Below are 19,793 nucleotides of genomic sequence, written 5' to 3' on the forward strand. Positions count from 1 at the left end.
ATTTTATTCGATAGTTGCAATCATCGATTTAGTAATTATTCGATAGTACCCATCACTAGTTTCCGCTACTTATAGAAACGGATGCGATAAGTTTTTCTTGGTCCTCAAATATATGGACAAATATTAAAATTGTCGTCCTGCATAATGCAATTACAGTTAAGAATAGGAATAATTTACAAAAAATCGAAAATTTGACCATTTGCTTCCTTAATCGTTGCGTTACCTTTGACTGAAGTTTTTTCAATGCTTTTTTAAATGTACTTATCTTGTTTTGATTGCTCACGTATGTTGAAATCTGTGATTTAACACATTTGGGTCTTTAATTTTATATGCAAAAGTTTGAAGAACTAACTGTTCTCTATTAGTGAAATGCGTCCAATATGCAAATATTTTAACGGGCCATACAGTTCGAAAACTGTATATTTTGGAAAATAATATCATCAACATTTGCATAACCTAAAATAGCTTATGACCAACACCATAAATTCGCCATTCGGCTTGCTAACTGAATCACCACAGAAAGCAAATAAGCTTAATTAAAATTTTTGATAACGGTATTGTTGATCTGGCCATTCGTTAGAAAAGATTAATTAATGAGTGCTAATTTTCTGGTTTACCATCTGGTGCAGTAATTCCTTATTTTCTAACGCTAAATGAATTTATTTAACTCTTATTTATTTCAGCTACTGATTTTGGTTTAAATAAGGTTTTTGCTTGCATATGTATTTGGGTTCTCAAATCAAAACAGGGTGGGACAATAAAAATATATACCCCGAGTTTTTCACTTGTTTCGTAAAATATCATTCTGTGTGAAAAAAAAAATTCTTGCAAAAATTAGGGTACTCGGCTCTAAATTCACGGGAACTTTTTGACTGAGAATATTTTGCTTGGGGAATCGTCTATTTGGCTTCAAAGTCTTCATAACTGTGAACTTTTTGAACTAAGGTTGATTCCTCAAACTTTTTTCAAAAGATTGCACTCTCGCTGAGTTCAAACTCGTTTTACTCCCTTGATGTTGCTGCTAAGCAATATGAGGCTGCAATAGATTTTATAGCTACTTCTTCGGATTTTTTGGGGGTTTTTGAACTTTTCAAATATCTTGACATGTAACGAAGTTACGGGCAAAATAGTGGATTTATGCGCAAATGGATCAGTCGAACGGTTGCCAACATTCAGGGTTCACTATCTTCCAAACCTTGGCCAGGGTCGATTTGGCCAGGGAATTTTTTCTTTTTGAAATATTTTCAACAGTTGTGGAGTGATGGGCAAATAAAAATGCAAACGATGTGGATGGCAGTTTAAGTCTCTTTGACTCCAAATTCCATTTTCTCCCATATTATAGACGAAAACGATGTGATTTAAAAGTGACATTTTGGTCTAAGTTTGAATCTTAAAGGAAAAATGTGCACATTTGCAATTTAAAAAAAATCGAAAATTATTGCAATTTTTTTTCAATTTAGTTTCTTAACTGTTGAGTTGCTCCTAAATTTACATTTTGGGGTTAAAAAAATCTTGATGCTCCGCCAAACTTCTGGCAACTAACCATGTTTTCAGGAACAACCGGGGCTTTTCACACACGCTAACCCAAACAATCTAATGTTCTGTTTTGAAAGTGAGTTAATCGAGATAAAAAGGTAAAGGATTTTGTTGGGGAATGGTTTTTCTAAACCGACCCGATATTAACCGTTGTACAGAAAATGTTTACATACATAAAACTTTTTTTCAGAAAAAGATCCACAAAGAAAATATTGACCACATTTGCCTTGAAACCTTCAAACTCTTATGAATTTCAAGTTTTCCAACTGATTTTAAGCTTGTAAAATACGATTTTTAGACAAAACCACTCGCTTTCGAACTAATTTTCACTGATCCAAATCGGGCCCGTATTAAGAGAGTTGCTAATTTATTCATACGATGGATCTGATGCGCCATATAATTATAATAACAGCTAAATATTCACAATATGCGTGCCATTTGCGTTGATGTTTGCCATCATACAAAAAATATTTTTTTCTTAAATTATCTTCTTTATATTAAAAACCGTATATGTTTTGAAGTAACAAATAAGGACTGTCTACATACCCCAACTCTGAAAAGATAAACGCAAACTTCTAATATCTTATCAGCTAATTCAATTATTATCGCGTTCATCTAGTTAAACTTTCGCTACACTTCCTAGACCATTCATACATCTGGCTGTATCTGAAAAATAAATCAGCCTGTTGCACATTGCAACGAAGGCGAAAGCCATTATACACAATAGAGCGATATAGAATGTCAGAAAGCCACGGTCAGTACCATCGTAAGAGCCATCTTGCTTTTCAAACTTGCAGATTATCGTTTTTCTATCAGTGAGTTATTTATTAGCGTTTTTTTTATCGTTCTGGAGAACTATTTCTGTATAGACCAAGACGCCGATGCTTTTGCTGAGTTTTTTCTTGGCGGTTTCAGACTAGTCGAGTGATCGATGAACGAATCCTGATAACTGATTCCTTTTCTCTTCAATACGTTTTATTTTTTTGCCTGCTTAAACTGAGCAAGTGCATCCAGGGTGTGACAGGGGCTAACTTGAAAAATACTGGAAAATTGAAAATATGATTCGATTTTTTATTTATTTTTTACTGTAAGTCAAATCTCAAGTCAAGAATTTGGAGAACATTTTTCGTCATTGCAAACTTCTAAAGAAACTTGGTGTCGAGTAAAAGTTCAAGAAAGACTAAATTCTACCGTCCAATCAACTTTCCACAATTTTGCTATTTTATACACAATTATTTTTTTTTACTTGCCATTTTACAATCAATCACAATTCCAACCTTAATATACTTGTAAACGATGAAATCCCATGGAGTTCCATGAGTAAAACAACTTATTACTGTTAATGAGAAAAACGACATCACAGGAGGAAATTAAAAATATCATATGCTCGACACCGGTGCTGGGGGTGCCTGAGATTAGCGAACTTCGAAATTTATATATTATAAACACCGACGAAATTCTTGCCTTTATTAAAAATATCGTTGTCAAATTGATGAATTAGTGCTTTTTGCAAATATTTCGGTTTTGAATGTGAATTATTATAACCCTATTTAATGTCTGCTTCCTTCTATTGACGTGTAAAGCTGATATATCGATTATGCATTAATAGCCACTGTTTCAAGTGAATTTCCAATAATATTTGATAAATCGATTTCAAATCGATCAGTAGAGATCATTCGTTTACATTTTAACTTATAATATTGCACTTTTACGCTTAAACCACCTTAAGCTAACATCTGCTGTTAACTACCGAAACGAACAGTAAAACATTCAAGCAAATCAAAGACTAAACTAGACCTGAGTGATGTCAGCACGACCTACAAAAGAGTTTGTAAACGTTTAAATTTAGCTTTATTTCAAACCTCCAGTAAAATAAAGCGCTGGGAGCTTCAGCCAAATTGATTAAAGATTGCCTTCTCTAGCAAAAAAAAACAATTTATATAGCGGACTATAAACTGGTTAAATTTATACATACTACAGCTTGAATCAAGATCATCATCATTATGAAAATTGCATAAGCCCAGTGTGAGAAACTAATTTAAAATACGCGTAGAGAGTTTTTGACACAGTTGATTGCAAATTTATAGCGTTTCTAAATGTATTTTTGACGAAAGTTGGCCAAATCTTAATAGTTGCCATTGGCACTACTTAGTTATAAGGTAGGCTAATTTAGACTATTCATCAGAAACAGATGCTGTTGTCGTGGCATGCGTAATTACCGCAACACTTAAACAATCTACATATTTCAACAATTAATTTATATCATTGAATTGGTTCTTAAGCAAACGGTATTCAACAAAAGTTTATTAAAATAAAAAATGCAAAAATATTTCAGATAAACATGAGAAAAACATATTCGAAATAATGTAATTGAAGAATGTGTTATTAAAGAGTTCAAGTTTCGAGCTCGCAAACTTCAGGCACCCCCATGACCGGTTTCGAGTATCATCAGCTGCGTTTAGCCTGCAATTTACAACTGTATGTTTGAGTCCCTCCCTTTGTGTTTGCATTGTTTGATCCAAGGGCGAGTTTCGCGGTCTCTCATTTTAGGCTAAATCCATCTGATGAGACTCGAAACCGGTCATGGGGGTGCCTGAGGTTGACGAACCTCGAAACTTGCTCTATCTTACATGATTTCTTGTTCGGATGTTACCGACGAAATTCCTGTCTTTGGGATAAGAGTGTGCAAGTCGTGTAAGGTTGTTAAGAAGTAAAGTAAGGTTAGTTTTGTTAAGCTGAATATTGTAATATAGGAAATGCGAATAATTAGAATAGTAATTCCATTTTTTCATGTGGATATGCAAGTGAACGTAATTTTATATTTGTGTTTCTTTAACTAACGTACTACGTACTCCTTACTATACTAATATGTCTGTATTGGCTTAAATTACGTAAATAATATATAGAATTTTACTTATTCAACTTAACCTAACCTAGGCAGAATTTGCACAGAACACAGARTACGATCAAAGGCATATTCTGGCTGCCKCATCATTAGCTTTCTTTTCATACTTTCTTTAAAATGATCTYCGCAACAAAAAAACATTGATTTTGATTTAGGAACATCGCGTCTAGCTGCTTTGAACCATAAAACTTTACGTGCATAATCATGGGGAACGGTTGGAAAGAGTTTGTTTGGAGCACTTATTAAGGTATTCTTGCATCCGGGCACAAAACACCATTTATTTTGTGATCCATACATGTCATAATAATTATAATCAATAATCGTGTCTTTTTGCAGTGAATTTGATGCGTTGGTTATATTCGTTGGATGTTGACAGAGCCTCATCAATTTTCTCTTGAGGTATTGCCGTTATGGCGTCGCCCACATATTTCGTTTATTGGTATTCCCTTTTTTACCGGTTTGGTTTTTTATTGTGCTTTCTCGCTTATCGGAATTTCAACAAAATTTATAAGTTGTCTCTTGTCTTCTTAACGTTTCTCCCCATTCTTGAAGTGTTTTATTTTGCCATCATTTGCACCATCAACACTAGTGCCCATTACACAAAATGTGTTTATTCTACTTAAAACTCCTCAGGGAAGATTTCGATGTACAACAGAATTACAAACACTTACCATAAATAAATCCTGTTTGGTTAATGGCATGTCTTATAACTAGATAAAAAAATTCTGATATACAATAGTTGTATTCTATTAGAATTTTACTTGTTGCTTTTGGTATTTATTTTCAATTGTTTGTAATCGGCAAATTATTGTTGATTTTTGTTGCTTTTCAGTAAAAAGCGAGTTTATTGCCATTTTAGCTTAATTCATTTGGAATCTCTGTACTTAATTTTGAATTGATATAATTCAAATATTAATTTGCCTCTTAATTTATTATGATATTCCCGAGTAGGCAGATTAAGTGTATCTTGGAAATCAATTAAAGTAGTAATATAAGTTGCGCTTGTTTTAATTCTCTTCAAAATGTTTTAATAACTATGCAATGAGGCACATGACAAATACATTTTCCTTTAAAGCTGATGGCCTACTGGTTCTATTACAACTGACAGATATTAAAATTATTTCTTCCGTTGCGCCACGTTGCTCTGGTTATAACGAACTTTATTAAGTTGCTTGCGGGATTTTTTTAAAATTCTGAAACATCTTAATGTCTAACTGCTAATTATTCTGATATAAATGAGCGTGGGCTTGAACTGGTCTTCTTCAAAGAGAGCTGCTGCATTGCTTTTATCTTAATTTTGTTTTAATGTCTGGCCCATAAATAGGAAGCGTCATGCATCGATCACGGATGATGACTTGGTCTTACAGCTCTTCAAACCATTTACATGTTTATAATCAATTTCGTGTTGCGATTTGCGTTGGTGTTTATTGCTGATGTGATTGCTTAAGGCTAAAGCTCTTAAATTCGTTGCTATTATAGGATTCCTTTTGCATATTGGTATGTGAATTTTTTAAAATTATTGCACTGAAATAGGCAAGTGCAGATTTATAAGTTGGCTAACCTCAGGCAGCCCCCGAAACCGGTCCTGAGGGTGCCTGAGGTTAGGGCATTTAGAAATGAGCACTTGACCGCTCTGCTGATGCCTGCTGCTGAAGCTTTTCCTTGTGCAATTATTACAATGTTATTATAAATATTTACTAAGTTCTTGAATGAACTGTTTTTTTCTTTTTTTGAGAGAGATGAGAAGTAGCTGAAACTGCTTTAATAGTACCTTCTACGGCTGGGAGTAGATGGAAATGAGTCGCTGAAATATTCATTCTGATGAATAATAAATCCTTCGAAACCTCGTTTAAAAAATTTCCACTAAGACTTCCTGTGATTTTCAGTAATATTTGCAGGCATATTTTTGTGGTATTTTGATAAAGCATGACTCAAAATTGGCGTAATTCCTTTTAAGGGGTTCCTGAGATTTACCTGAAGAGAGTGCATGATAACAGATTAATAACATTTTTGGTCTTTATTTCAAGATATTGCGCATGAAGGTGCACTTTTTGAGCTGCTACCAGGGTATAGTTTAGAGTAATTCGATGATCATTTAGCTTTAGCTAATAGTATAGCTGCACTTAACAAATAAAATATTTCGAAACATTTTTCAAATTTGTTTTAGAAAAAAACATTTCTATTAGGAACAATTACTTTTTCATAAATGTATTAAGAAATTGTTCAGCTCTTAAAAACGTTAAAAGTTTAACAATCTGTAAGAAGCACACATAATACGCCTTACAATGCAGGCATTTTTATATAATTTTTTTTGAAAATTGTATTGAGACACTTAATTTCAAGCTCCAAAATTGTTCTTAACTGATTAAAGTGGCAGATTCATAATTCATTCAGAAAAATAATATTTGTTTTGTTTTATTTGCTCGCCAGTTTTGCCTGTTGGTGTTATTGATTTACTCTTAAAGCAGCACGTATCTACTTCATAGTTGCAATTTGTATTTAATTTTTTGCTATTTTTCATTCATCTATTTCATTCCCAAAATGCGCCCACGCAAAACCCCAAAATAAATCATGTATCGTCTTGTTTATTCATCAATAGTGTTTTTAAGACCAGCAAAATAACAAAGGAGACCAAAGAAAAGATAGAAGACCGACGATCAATGTATTAGGAGGGCAAATATGAAACTGATGACGATAGACAACCAAGAAGAGAAACAAGGCAAATTATAAGAAAGGATCTTGAATATTACTAGGTATTAGGAAATGGTTAAAGATATTATAAAGATGAACAAAAACATGATATGCTTGAAACTGAATGAAGGTAAACAACAGATTATAGACATCAAAAACAACAATATAGAAGAAGAAAGAGATAAAAACAAAATAATATAAGTATTTACGACTTTCCATGAAGACCTATGACACAAAAGTGGTAAAACCAGATGAAATTATGGAGAGAAGGGATGCAAACGTAGGTTCAAAGGATGTGGAAGAAATAGATGACGGAGGGGTAATCCGCGCCGTGAGTTTCACGAAGAATAATAAGATCCCAGGTGAAGACAAGATCGTCAAAGAAATGGTAAAGGAGTTCTTCTTAAGTCAACAAAACTATAAAATACATGCTTAAAAAAGGGAAGATACTTGACAACTAGAACAATGCAATCATGATTATACTACATAAAAGAGGAGACAGAAGGTTGTTGGAAAACTACAGACCCATCGGCTGGCTTTTCCACCTGTAGAAACTTTTTATGACGATATTGACAAAATGAATAACAAAAAAACTGATCTAAATCACTACCGACCGCCATAGCAAGCAGCATTCCGCAAAGGTTTCAGTACAACAGATCATCTTGTAACAATAAGGATCCTAATCGAGACAGCAGCCGAATTCAAGCCACCCTTATTCATGGCCTCGGTAGATAACGAAAAGGCGTTTGATAGCTCAGAACATTGGACAGTCATGAAAGAAATGGAGGACGCACGTATATATAGTAGATGCAGGGGACCTGATAAAGAACATTTACCAAAAAGCAACAGTTAAAATAAGAATACACGAGAATACTCCACCAATCCCAGTAAGTCATGGAGACATATTGTCTTCAAAGCTCTTTCCGCTGGCGATAGAAGGCGTGTTCAAACAACTTCATGGAGAACATCAATGGAGAAAGGCTAAATTAACTGACAATAAGGTAGATCTTTGCAGAATGTGACAATAATTGGAAGAGAAATAAGAAAATGTGGGATTAAAAATGAACATGCAGAAAACTAAAATAATGAGTCTGGAAGAAGAGACAATCATAAGTATAGACAATGGACATGGAATACATACCTTGGACAACAAATACAACTAGGAAAAGGAAATAAAGATGCCGAAATTGAACGAAGAAGACGCCTGAGCTGGGCAGCTTTCGGCAAACTCTCAAAGATACTAAAAATCAAAAGATCCCTCAGCGAGGACGCACAAAAGTGTTCGACCAGTGTATATTGCCACTATTAACATATGGAGCGCAGACGTGGACTCTTACAAAAAATGCAATTCAAAAATTAAAAGCAACACAAAGAGGTGTGGGAAGGACAATGATGGGTACTTATTTAAGAGGTAGGAATACAAACGAACACATAAGGTAACATACACAGGTCAAGGATGTAATAGAAAGAGGAACCCAGATGAAATAGGACTTTGCGGCACATGTAGCAAAGAAAGACGACGAGAGATGGAACACCAAAATAATACAATGGAGACCATGGCTCACATGGATGGGAGGAAGATCAAGATGGTACGATGACATCAAGCGAACTGAAGGTCTAAAATGGATGGGAATAGCTAAAAACCGCGAGAGATGGAACGCGTTCTGGGAGACCTATGTTCAAGTATGGACGCGAGAAGGTTGAAAAAAAAAAGTGTTTAAGATCTGAAAATAGTCTGCTCAAACTTTCCGGATTCGAATTAAACAAAAAACAACGTAATCATATACAAAGGGTGGCCCGTCGTAAAAAATCAAGGACAATTTCGGGCCGTTACTTTTTTTGAACAGAAATACTTATGGTGTACATCATGGGAGTTGGTTTTGCTGAAAGTCCCACTTGGAAGTTTTCTTGTCAAAGTAGAAACTTCCTTCTTCGACCTTTGGTTCGCTGTTTGGCGGAATTCATGAATATTGATACCAGTCCGTACATATTTAAAGTGTTTCGGCCAAATGGTAGCTTTTCGATTAATATTATCCTCTCAAGAAGAAACCCAGCGGATTGCATGGATGTATGAGGAGTATGGATACTTTACGGATTATGTTATTGATATAATTAATCGAAAATTAGGCCTGCGTAAATAAATTCATGGCGATTGAACAAAAATTGTTCTGTACCCCTCGGTAACCATTTATTTTAACGTCAATAGWTAGTTTTTAGGCCCCTTAAAATTACGTTACCCTTAAACGCTAAACGTTATTCTAATCATGCGCAGTGTTGAAAAAGTAAGGTGTTCAGGCAAATAACGTTAAGTGCGTTTTTTAGTTTTTGATACCGCGTTCGTCGCACTCTTAATAAAATAAACTTCACTTTATTGTTTTCTTATCCCGTTTTGTTTAGAAAACTTTCAAAGCTAGTTTAAGTTTGCAGTTCGTTATTATTTGTTATTAAATAAAAAAGTGGTTAAGATGGAAGAAAATATTGAAGCTGCCGTTCAGCACCGAAATGACCAGGGAGATGTGGATCACGATTTAATAAGTGGCTTAATTTTACACGACATTATTGACCCACCGGTTGTTGCAAACCGAAGAGCTATTTTTAATTTAGGAAATATAGAGCCCCATAGTTGCCTTATCAAATTTAGGTTTCCGAACCAACATATGCCGAATTATGGGTTAGAAGTTGGAACCTGTCCGTGCGATGTTAGTAGTGTTGCCAATGTTTAAATTTGCCCAAACAATTTTCACATAAAATCCGTAATCACGCAATAAGGGGGTAAATTAATCAATGAAAAAGTCTTATATAGATTTACAATACATTTCTTATTGTATTATAGCCGCTTCTTTTATTAATATTATTAGAAATAAGTCAACACCGTCGTTCTGCTTTTTAACGTGATGCTTATTAACGTTACCTCTACTCGGACGTAAATAAAGAACACTTTATCCTCTAATAACGTAAACGGTTATTTCTTTACTATTGCGCATGCTCAGAATAACGGTTAACGTAAAGCGTGTTGCAATTAAGGGACCCAAAAACTCCATATTAATGTTGTTGTCGTCTTGGACTTAGCACCCTCGGGCACCAAATTTTCTTGATGACGTAAAATAGCATTTGTTGGCCTAGGTTTACAAATGTCTATTACAAAAAAAACAATCAAATGATCCGTGGCCCAGAAAATGCAGCCTTAATAGCTTTCCTAACGAATGTATGCATTGGCCTGAAGGATCCGAGGGTATAATGCAGCAGACAATGCTGGTCCTGCAATTGCAACGTTTTCACGGAAACAATCACGTAAATAGGTTCTCGAGATGAGTTCTATGCAATCACTAAATTATCAACAATTGAAAATCGTTCAGCGATGGAATCTGCCATTTTCTTCTTGGCTTTTATTTTCGATCGATTTACATACTTGAAGAGCTATGGAAGTGTCAGTGCCGTATTTTAATGGACGATTTCAAGAATTTTAAAAGAAGCATATTAATTAATAATATTAATGACAAACAAGGATTATGCTTTTGATGTTCCTATTGAAACCATTTAGCTGAAAGTTATGCTTTAGGAATTTGAGTGAAGCAGGAGGTTGCTGATAATCATTTAATTTTCTTTTCTTTTATTCAACCGCAGGATATGAAATCTGGTGTGGCAAAAAATAAGTTACAAGAACCAAACCAATCATAAGGCAAAGCATAAGTTCCTAGTGGAGATTACGTGTCTGGCGGAGAAATTTTTGATCCCAAAAATATTCTCGGAAGTTAGAGTATCTCACTTCAGGTGTACTCAACATGTTTATTAACATTGTTGAATTATAATTAATTCTAATTTGACCTTATTATCTTAAACTGTGATAAATAAGTAATCATTAAAGATCGGATTTTAAGCATTTTGCTTATTGCTGAATTTTATAAGCAACCATAAGATTATTTAATTTTTAAACAAATTATACCAAATTAATTATTTTGCGATAGCTTTTATTATGTTTTTTTTGCTTTTTTAAAGTTTTCATGCTTTTTTGTCCGTTCGTGCTTATTTCAACTTTTTTCCGCATATTTAAATAATTTTAAAGAAGTTTTTCTGCATAGAAAAACATTTTATCAGACAGGTGACATAATTTTACTACGAAAAATTTGGAGAAATATTTAGTTATATTTTCTTTTAAGCATTGTTAATAGTAAATAAGTATATAGAAAATAAATAGCACGTGTTAAATGTAAAATAATAAATAAGAATAACAATATATTATCATTACAATTTGATTTCATTTTTTTCAAATGCTTTCTTTTTAATTTTGTGCTTTAAAAAAATATTTTTATGCTTTTTTAAGCACTTTTTTTATTTTTTTGTGCTTTGTTAGATTATTTTCATGTTTTTTTAGGCACTTTTTTTCATTTTTGTGTTCTTTTCCCAAACAAACTTTGGGAAATTCGTAGTAAAACGTTCTGGACAAAGAATCAGATCTCGTCAATTAATACCAGTGATAATAAATAAAGCAGTTATGCTCTAATTGACCCTTTGGCAAAAAACATATTATGTAGAAAGCAGGCAGAGATATTTATCAAAGCGCATTTAATGTCGCTGTTATGAAAGATGGTGATTTGTTACTGCGATTTCTAGATAAATCAGGAAAAGTTCTATAAAGATGCGAGGTAATTGTAACTCCAGCCTTCAGCGCTATTTACTAAGTGCAAATAGTTATGATGATGATGATGATCGGTTGAATTTCTAAGAACTTTAATACCGTTAGATAAACGTTTTTTGTTCCATAGTTCTGTCTTATAAAAGAAAAACAATGAAACGAACGATTATATTTTTCCAGCTTATTCAACGTTGTAACTTTGGCCCCTGAGCCGCTTTGGCTTTATTCCCAATTTTTCAACTCCAGGGGGCATGCTTTGATTAATACGGTCACGTGTTGATGAGGAAAAAACGGAAATAAATGCCATACGATATCTACGTACTACGATCGCATATCGGATGCGATCGAGATGAGGTAGAGTCAACATTGCCGGATGTTTCAGAACGGCTGTAAAATATATTCCATAAAATTAATACGCTTTCCATAATTATCCGTGTTTATTATTCATTTTATTATCGCTCTGTTTGTCCGTTAAAGGGCAATGCCTGTTCAAAAGCGTAACTTATCAATTAAAAGTGATTGTTTATAATGCAAATTCTAACAAGTAGCACCAAGAAGTCAAAAGAATTGGACTGCACGCAATTTTTGCTTAAGATAATGTTTCACAAAATTGGACGAACACATTATTGGCATATTTCAAATCATACAAGAAGGAACAAGGAAAAATGGTTTTTATGTACAAGGGGAAGAAGAAAAGGTGATGATAAACATGATTCATTGGATCATACATTGGATCACTCAAAGATACACCAGATTTGTTAATTTCTAGTTGGTTCAGATTCAATTACTAAAATTGTGACAGTACGGGTTTTGTTTTATAAAATTCAATCAATTGCTTTCTACTGCACTAAAACAATTATCGAATTTTATTTTAATTTTTTTAATTTTAAAATGAGCCTAACGCTTATTTTAAATATTTATTGATATATGGTGTGATTCAAAATTGGCGTCATTCTGGTCATTCAAGGAGTTATAGAGGCTCACTTGGAGAGTACTAGAAAAATATTGGAAGAAAAAATTTTCGCAAATTTCCAGAAGATATTAACAGTTGAAAATCGAATCTTAACTTAGTTATTACGCATTATTTTGAAATGGTCTCATGTTTGATTGGCAGCGTATTGGAGTACTTAAACATTCAAAAAGACAAATACGATCTTTGTTTTAAAGCACGAAAAATGTTCCTACTAAAAAAGTTCAGTTCTAAAATTTTTCGATGAACAAGCAAAGCAGCAATGATGTTTTCTGTCATTAACATATGGTTACAGATAGATTGCCTTTATCAATAATAAAAAATATTTGACAAACTGTGGCCCTGTGGAACAAGCTGTAGTAGGATATTGGGACAAGAAGAAATTTATTATATTTGTGTTCTAGTATAATTACTTTCGTGTTATTTAGCGACAGCTTACACAGTTTTATACAATTGATGATATCAATTAACTGTAGTTGTTATATAATTAATATATCTATTTGGGTTTGGCGCAAATATCTCAGAAGTCTTATTTCAAACTCCGAAAGGTCTTAAACTCAACTCACAAATCTGCATACTTTCCCTTATTTAACCGACTCTCGTTCAAACAACAATAGTTCGCTTTACAAAACTTGACTATTTAATGTATAACCAATATTTACCTTGGCCCTGGAAGATGTATTTAAGAAGTTGCACTGGGAAACAATAGGTATTAGTGTGGACGGAGTATAGTTAAACCACCGACGCTTCGCCGATGATATTGTGTTGATAAGCAGCGACCCGAATGAAAGTAAGATTAGGATAAAAGAACTCCATGAAGAGTCCCTGAGGCTGGGACTAAAAATGAACCTGAATAAGTCCAAGATCATGAGTAAATAACCAGGAAAATACGACTGAGCTGGGTGGCATGCAAGAAATTGGAATATATCCTCAAAAAATAAAACATCTCTGTGAATCTAAAAAGAGGGGGTCTATAACGCATGCATCCTACTCGTATAGGCTGGAAACTGTAACCTGAAGTCAGAAGACACGTGGCAAGCCAGGACACCAATAAGTGGACAATGCCCCCAGTAAAATGACAAAAAGAAGTATTGACAAGAAGACCCCAAAAGAGATAGCTACACGACATCACGCAGTCAGTGGGCCGAAACCGGCACCAACTTGCTCTAGATAAGAACACATGGATAAATTTGGAAGACCTATATCCAGCAATGGATAAATAAAGTCTGACGAGGAAGAATAAGAAGAACCAAATGCTAAGTTCGGCGTGTCCTACTACATACTTTGAAGCTTCTTTCACAATATGTACACCAACATCGAATTTGCGAATATGCGATTAGTTATGGGGAAATGCCTCAGCAACATAGCAGAATGTGGGTTCCAGACACAGAGGAACAGGCATTGGAGATAATTGCAGTAAAGCATTCCAGGGTTACTCAGAGCTTTACTTCGACACACCGGTACAAATTGAACAAGAGTTAATTAACCGATTACGAGAAGCTGCTTGAGAAGACTGCACAATGATGTATGTTTATTTGTAAACACATCAATTCGACGTTATGGTAACAATAACGAACAATTTATTTTTTACATTATTGAGTACGTTCCCAAATTTTACGAATCCTGTTGAATTTACGCTTTATCCTTATCTATTTATTGCTCTATTATATGTATCCTTAATTACCCTGTATGCTGTCGTTATAAGGCATTTCTTCAAATTCATCTTTATCAACATATAGCTAATCAATCGTATTAAATCGTTTTTTTAGTAAATCTGGCTATGTGTGATTTAAAAAATAAAGAAAAAATTGTTTTTCACTCATAACAGCAAGTAAGTACATTGGAAAAGTACAACGGTGAAAACTGATTATTTTGAAGTTGTATAAGTTAAAAAAATTAATATTTAAATAGGTAAATATTTTGATAATCTGGACCTGAAAAACGCAAGGAGCACGTTATGTTTCTGTTGCGATTTGGACTTGACTTCGTTTAACTTGACATAATTCTATGCAAAAGTGCCAATATATACCGGATTAATCTGCAATTGTGATTAATGCATTACGGTGAAGACGGCCCTAAGTATAATAGTACAAGTGTTTTTTTAAGCAAATGATCCCGACTAATTGAAAAAGCTCAATTCCTTTCGCAACTTATAGTGGTCAATTGAAAACCACTTAATTATTCTTGATAATACTGAATGCATTAGTATTTTTAAATTATAAACATAAAGCAACATGTGTTGGTGGTTATAGACGGCCATAACCGGATACATCTCATACACTATATGTGATGTATTTTTATTATTAACATTTGGGAAAAAATGTAAATGAAGCAGTTTTCATGTATCAGGAGATATTTTTAAGTATTGTAATTATTCACGGATCAAAATCTCTTAGACAGATATAGATAAGTTAAATTAGACGTTGCTGAAGTTATAAATTCCGTATAAATAATCATGATATTACGAAATAATTCGTTTAATAGACAGGGTGTCCCTGAAATAACTCTATAACGCTTAACCACAAATTTCTTCATTTTGCCGCCAAAGTTCTCAAATTAATATCGTGTTTTTCCAAATAATTTCTAAACGCCAATATCGGTTTTCACTAAGTTTTGAATCAACACTTGCTGCATAAAATAGAGTGTTTTGACCTAATCGTAATCTTTTTTTATTGTGTGAAAATATTAAAAATAACTTTTGGTTCGTTAGTAAATGTTTTTGTTATTTGACGAACAAATCGCTTTATTTTTTTTCCGCTAGCAGCTGGTTTTCTTTTCAAACTTTTTTGTGTCTTGTGAAGTTTTCATAAGACCTACAGTTATTGACGATACCTTGCAACTCTGATTTTTCATTATTCATTCAACGAAAAAATTGAACTAATTTAATTATTTTAGCAAATCTTCCAAATGTTGACTATTTTCCCAAACAAGTAAAGTAAATATTTAAACAATGAAAAGCTTTGAGCATCAGCAGAGCCGTCATGAGCTTTTGAAATAGGCAAGTGCAGATTTCGAAGTGCGCTAACCTCAGGCATCCCCCGAAACCGGTCCTGGGGGTCCCTGACGTTAGGGCATTTAGAAATGTGCATTTGACCGCTCTGCTGATACCGGAAGTTTTTCCTTGCTGAAACTCGGCTCCTGTAGTGACGGGCAAAGCCTACACTTTGGAGTTAAGCGAGCTTCCAAAAAAAAATCTTACGGCTGATCCGATCTGATAGATGATCCGATTTAGGGACCATCCTAGTGGCCATTTCATGGGTGCATCGCTACCTCTTCCGATCCATCGGTTTGGCAAATGTACGAAATAATTTATTTAAGCTAAGTCAAGTAATGTCCCTAAGCAACAATACAATACTTTTGCTTTTGCAACCTCCAAACCAGGCATTATTTTTAATATTTTTACGCATTAAAAAGAGATAACGCTTTCGTCAAAATTTACGCAGTAACTGTCGATTCCAAAATTAATAAAAATCGATACAGGCGTTATAAATTATTTAAAAAAACGATATTAATTTGACAATTTGACTTAAGGTTTGGGTTAGTTTGGTTAGATCGTCTTATTTTTGGTTAATAATTCGTGCTTAAACGGAGAGCCCTGTACAACAAACGTATTGAGAATTTGGTTATTTACTTATTGCGTTATATTTTACTTACATATATCAGGTTCAAAGTATAATGCATGCGGAAGCGTCGAAACACACCTGAAATAAAAAAAAACAATTATTAAAACAATGCAAATTAAGCCATGATATTTTACCCAAATCTGTTTTTTCATAAAGTAGCGCACTTCGCAAATAATTACATTGGTAATATTATATTAAGTACGGTACAAGAGACGAAAACCGATGCGCCACTACTTGAAATTGACACATGTCATGCACGTCGTGGCGGGATTTCGACTTTGGTCTCGCGTACCTGTTAGTGTTTTACGGCTTTCAAAATGCTGTCATAACAGTCACTGACAAATAGCCAAGCTGTCAGCGTGTGTGGCGAAAGTTATTAGTTTCCACACGGATTGAACAAAATGTAATTGAATAATGGGCGGAAAGGTAAATTGTCATCGTCATGTCATTATAATAAGTAAAAGTGATTCTTTCGCTATCCAAAACAGTGGCGAAACTGTGTAGTAAGTCAAGAAAAACCACACTTCCTAGAAAAGTGAGAATATATGTTAAAAGTAAATTATTACGTATGTCGATTAAAAGAAATGAGAATATTGCAAAAGATACAGTCATTCTGATTAAGGAAATCATTTTGAAATTTTTTTGAAATTTTATTAATGCATTTGATAATGTTTAGATGTAATTTAATACAATAAATAAAAATAAAATAAAATGTAAAATAATAAAACGTACAAAACCACTAAGTACCTCCTCATAACAAACCAAAGCAAATCTGTAAACAACAGTTACAAATAAATTGTAATCAAATTAAGCAAATAATCTGAATAATTCTTATAATGGTGTAGCTGAAGGCTCCATTCCGAATAGAATAATTGATTCGTTTCTGTTAATCGAAACAAATTCAGGTTTTCGTGTTAGCAATCGCTCAAGAATTAGCTATTTAAAAGACGGAATAATTGTAGTAATCAGTGCCGGAGATAAGACATTTCTATATTTTGTTTTTGGCGTACATGTTATTTTGATAGCGTCATTAATACCTACATTATTCTAAAAGCTGTTTAAAATCATACATTTAATTGCGTCCAAGTAATAATTTAACAATTATTATTATTATTTTTTACTACTGTCTCCTGATGAATTAAAATAAATCATTTTATGTGATTCAGTATAAGGTTCAAAATTTTTTATGTTTCTTGGGTACTTTTATCACATATAACGATTTGTATTTCTAATTGATTTCGTAATTTTGATATGCCATTGAGGCAAAATCCGCACACTAGATTATATAGCTTGAAGAAATGCTCACTTCCCTGCAGACCTAACTGTAAATGTTGCAGTAGGCAATTGCCGTAAAAATAATCGAGATTGGTAGCAACACATAGTCTCTCAGTGAAGATGTGGAGAGATATACCTTATCGAACAATCTCTTCATCGATCATACAAATTGCCAAGATGTGGCAACGGTAACATAATAACCTCATCAATTCAAAAAATTTGTTTTGATAACTAATACGTCGATATTATTAGAGTCATTCGACGGTCAATAAGRACATACAGTAATAAARTTAGTGGTATTTTGGCRCATACGCCTGCTCAATGGAGGCTAAAAATAAGGKATTCTTTAATAAGGCTACCTACTGTTCTKWGCTAATTGGGCAGCGATGCTGTACGCCTTTTTTTCGACCYATAGAGTAAAATAAATTATWAAAATCATCTTATTTTCTCTATGTTTCKACCTTAAACTGACAGTTGACATTTCTAACGTCCGCTCACTGGTTATTTCTTTGTATACACAACCTAGTTTCCATTTCTACACGTTTTTTTTTCATGGTAACAGTTAAGCGGAAACGCTCAAACAGCGTYCAATATCCAATAAAAAGGTAAGCAATACAWATACAACATCGGAGCGTTAATTTAATTCAATTGACAAAGTGAGAGTTTGAGGTATGACAACTTTATTACTGCATGACAGTATTTTTAATTTGCAATAACTCTCTATTAACGGAGATTATATGCGGTACATTGTTAAATAATGAAAAGGGAGAGTTCCATATATATTGTAATATTAGTAACTTTACCTGCTAACAAYTTTAGATAATTRAAATAATTAGCTATCACTGTTTTATATTAACCAAAATYTTTTAATGGATCKAACGCTGTAAGTTTACTCAYTTTTACTACATCTACTGACGMTGACTTTTGTTCTCTTTTGAAATCTACTAAAAATTCAGAAAAACAGAAAGATTCTTTCAAATAARAGMGAATAATTACCTTCTTCTTCTTCATAGGAATGACTATTAAATATTTGTTGTTTTTATATTCCATTTACAATTGATTTTTTTCGAAAAMCCTGCTTGATTCCACACAACTAAAATATTTAAAAAAATCTAATCCAGGGCAGTAGATCGTTGAATTTTATGCAAATATACTGCCCATAATATCGGTATAATATCGAACACTGTAACAAGTTAAAGACGGCCGGTGCAATTAGCGCTTTGAATATATCTTATTAAGATTTCAGTACTTATACTGTATTTATCTACTACAGTAATGACTATATTTAAGAAAACGTACCGTTTAATCATCCAGTTGAAGGCATTTGAAATAAACTAATTTTTAATGCTGATTTTAATGCGTATGTAAAGTAAAATGTTTGCCCAACCGTTTGTTCTAAACATGCGCTTGATACAGAAATGTGATACGTTGGACCTACTTAAGTATTTTCTGCTAGATTGAGGCTTCTGTTTGCTTCCAATGGCTTTTCAAAAATTTGTTCTGAATGTAATAATTTTATTTATTTGGAGACATCTGACTAAGCTTTTGACGATTTTGAGCTTTCAGTTTTTCAATGAGAAAATTGAAATTATACCGGATATCCCAATAACGGCAAAGAGGGGCTATGACTGGAAAGCGTGTTGACGTTTGTATCTCGATCGCTAGAGGGCGTTATTCTAGCAAAAGTCACAGTATCACGAAAAATGGGGAGATAGCTGAAACCTTTAAGTAACTTCAAAAGCGTCATTTGAGAGCTTTTTTGTATCCTTGGTTATAAAATGCAGTTTTCAAAACTTACATTTTAATATCTCGTGAACCACTTAACCGATTCCACTCTTTTTAACCTAGTTTGAACAAGCATTTTATTCTATTTTCAAAAGCCATGTTTTGTTGAAGCTTTTGTGATTTTTGGACAATAGTGGAATAAAACTATACTTTTTATTCGAGATGTCTTCAGTCGTTCTCGAGTTATAGAAGAAAATGTAAATGCCTTTAGCTCGGACATCGGATCAAGATGCCATAGTGATAAACAAATCACGTAGCGACGTGACCATGGTACCTAAGCGCTAAATTGAAAAGATTGCTAATTTGCACTAATTGTCAAAAAATTAGTTCTGGGAGTTTCTGCAGTTTAGATTTTAGCGCGTTTATTACATATAA

The 19,793-nt window shown here is 33.5% G+C and overlaps 2 protein-coding genes across 7 annotated transcripts in view; one reads left to right on the plus strand and one right to left on the minus strand.

Moving 5' to 3' along the window:
* LOC109542356 (autophagy-related protein 16-1) overlaps window positions 1–19,793 on the plus strand; it is a 609,070-nt gene that overhangs the window by 143,652 nt on the left and 445,625 nt on the right. The window lies entirely within an intron of this gene.
* The window catches only part of LOC109542360, a 177,167-nt gene that overhangs the window by 90,779 nt on the left and 66,595 nt on the right, over window positions 1–19,793 (minus strand). For 3 of the 5 annotated variants that reach the window (XM_048668355.1, XM_019911559.2, XM_019911560.2), the window contains one exon: window positions 16,390–16,436. The exons of the other annotated variants lie outside the window; for them this stretch is intronic. The gene's annotated coding sequence lies outside the window, so the exon portion shown is untranslated. The remainder of the gene's footprint in view (window positions 1–16,389; window positions 16,437–19,793) is intronic. 5 annotated transcript variants of the gene reach the window in all.

The sequence above is a fragment of the Dendroctonus ponderosae genome, unplaced genomic scaffold (assembly GCF_020466585.1).
Source record: "Dendroctonus ponderosae isolate FM_Combo_2020 unplaced genomic scaffold, Dpon_F_20191213v2 Dpon_F_20191213_7, whole genome shotgun sequence".
NCBI lineage: Eukaryota > Metazoa > Arthropoda > Insecta > Coleoptera > Curculionidae > Dendroctonus > Dendroctonus ponderosae.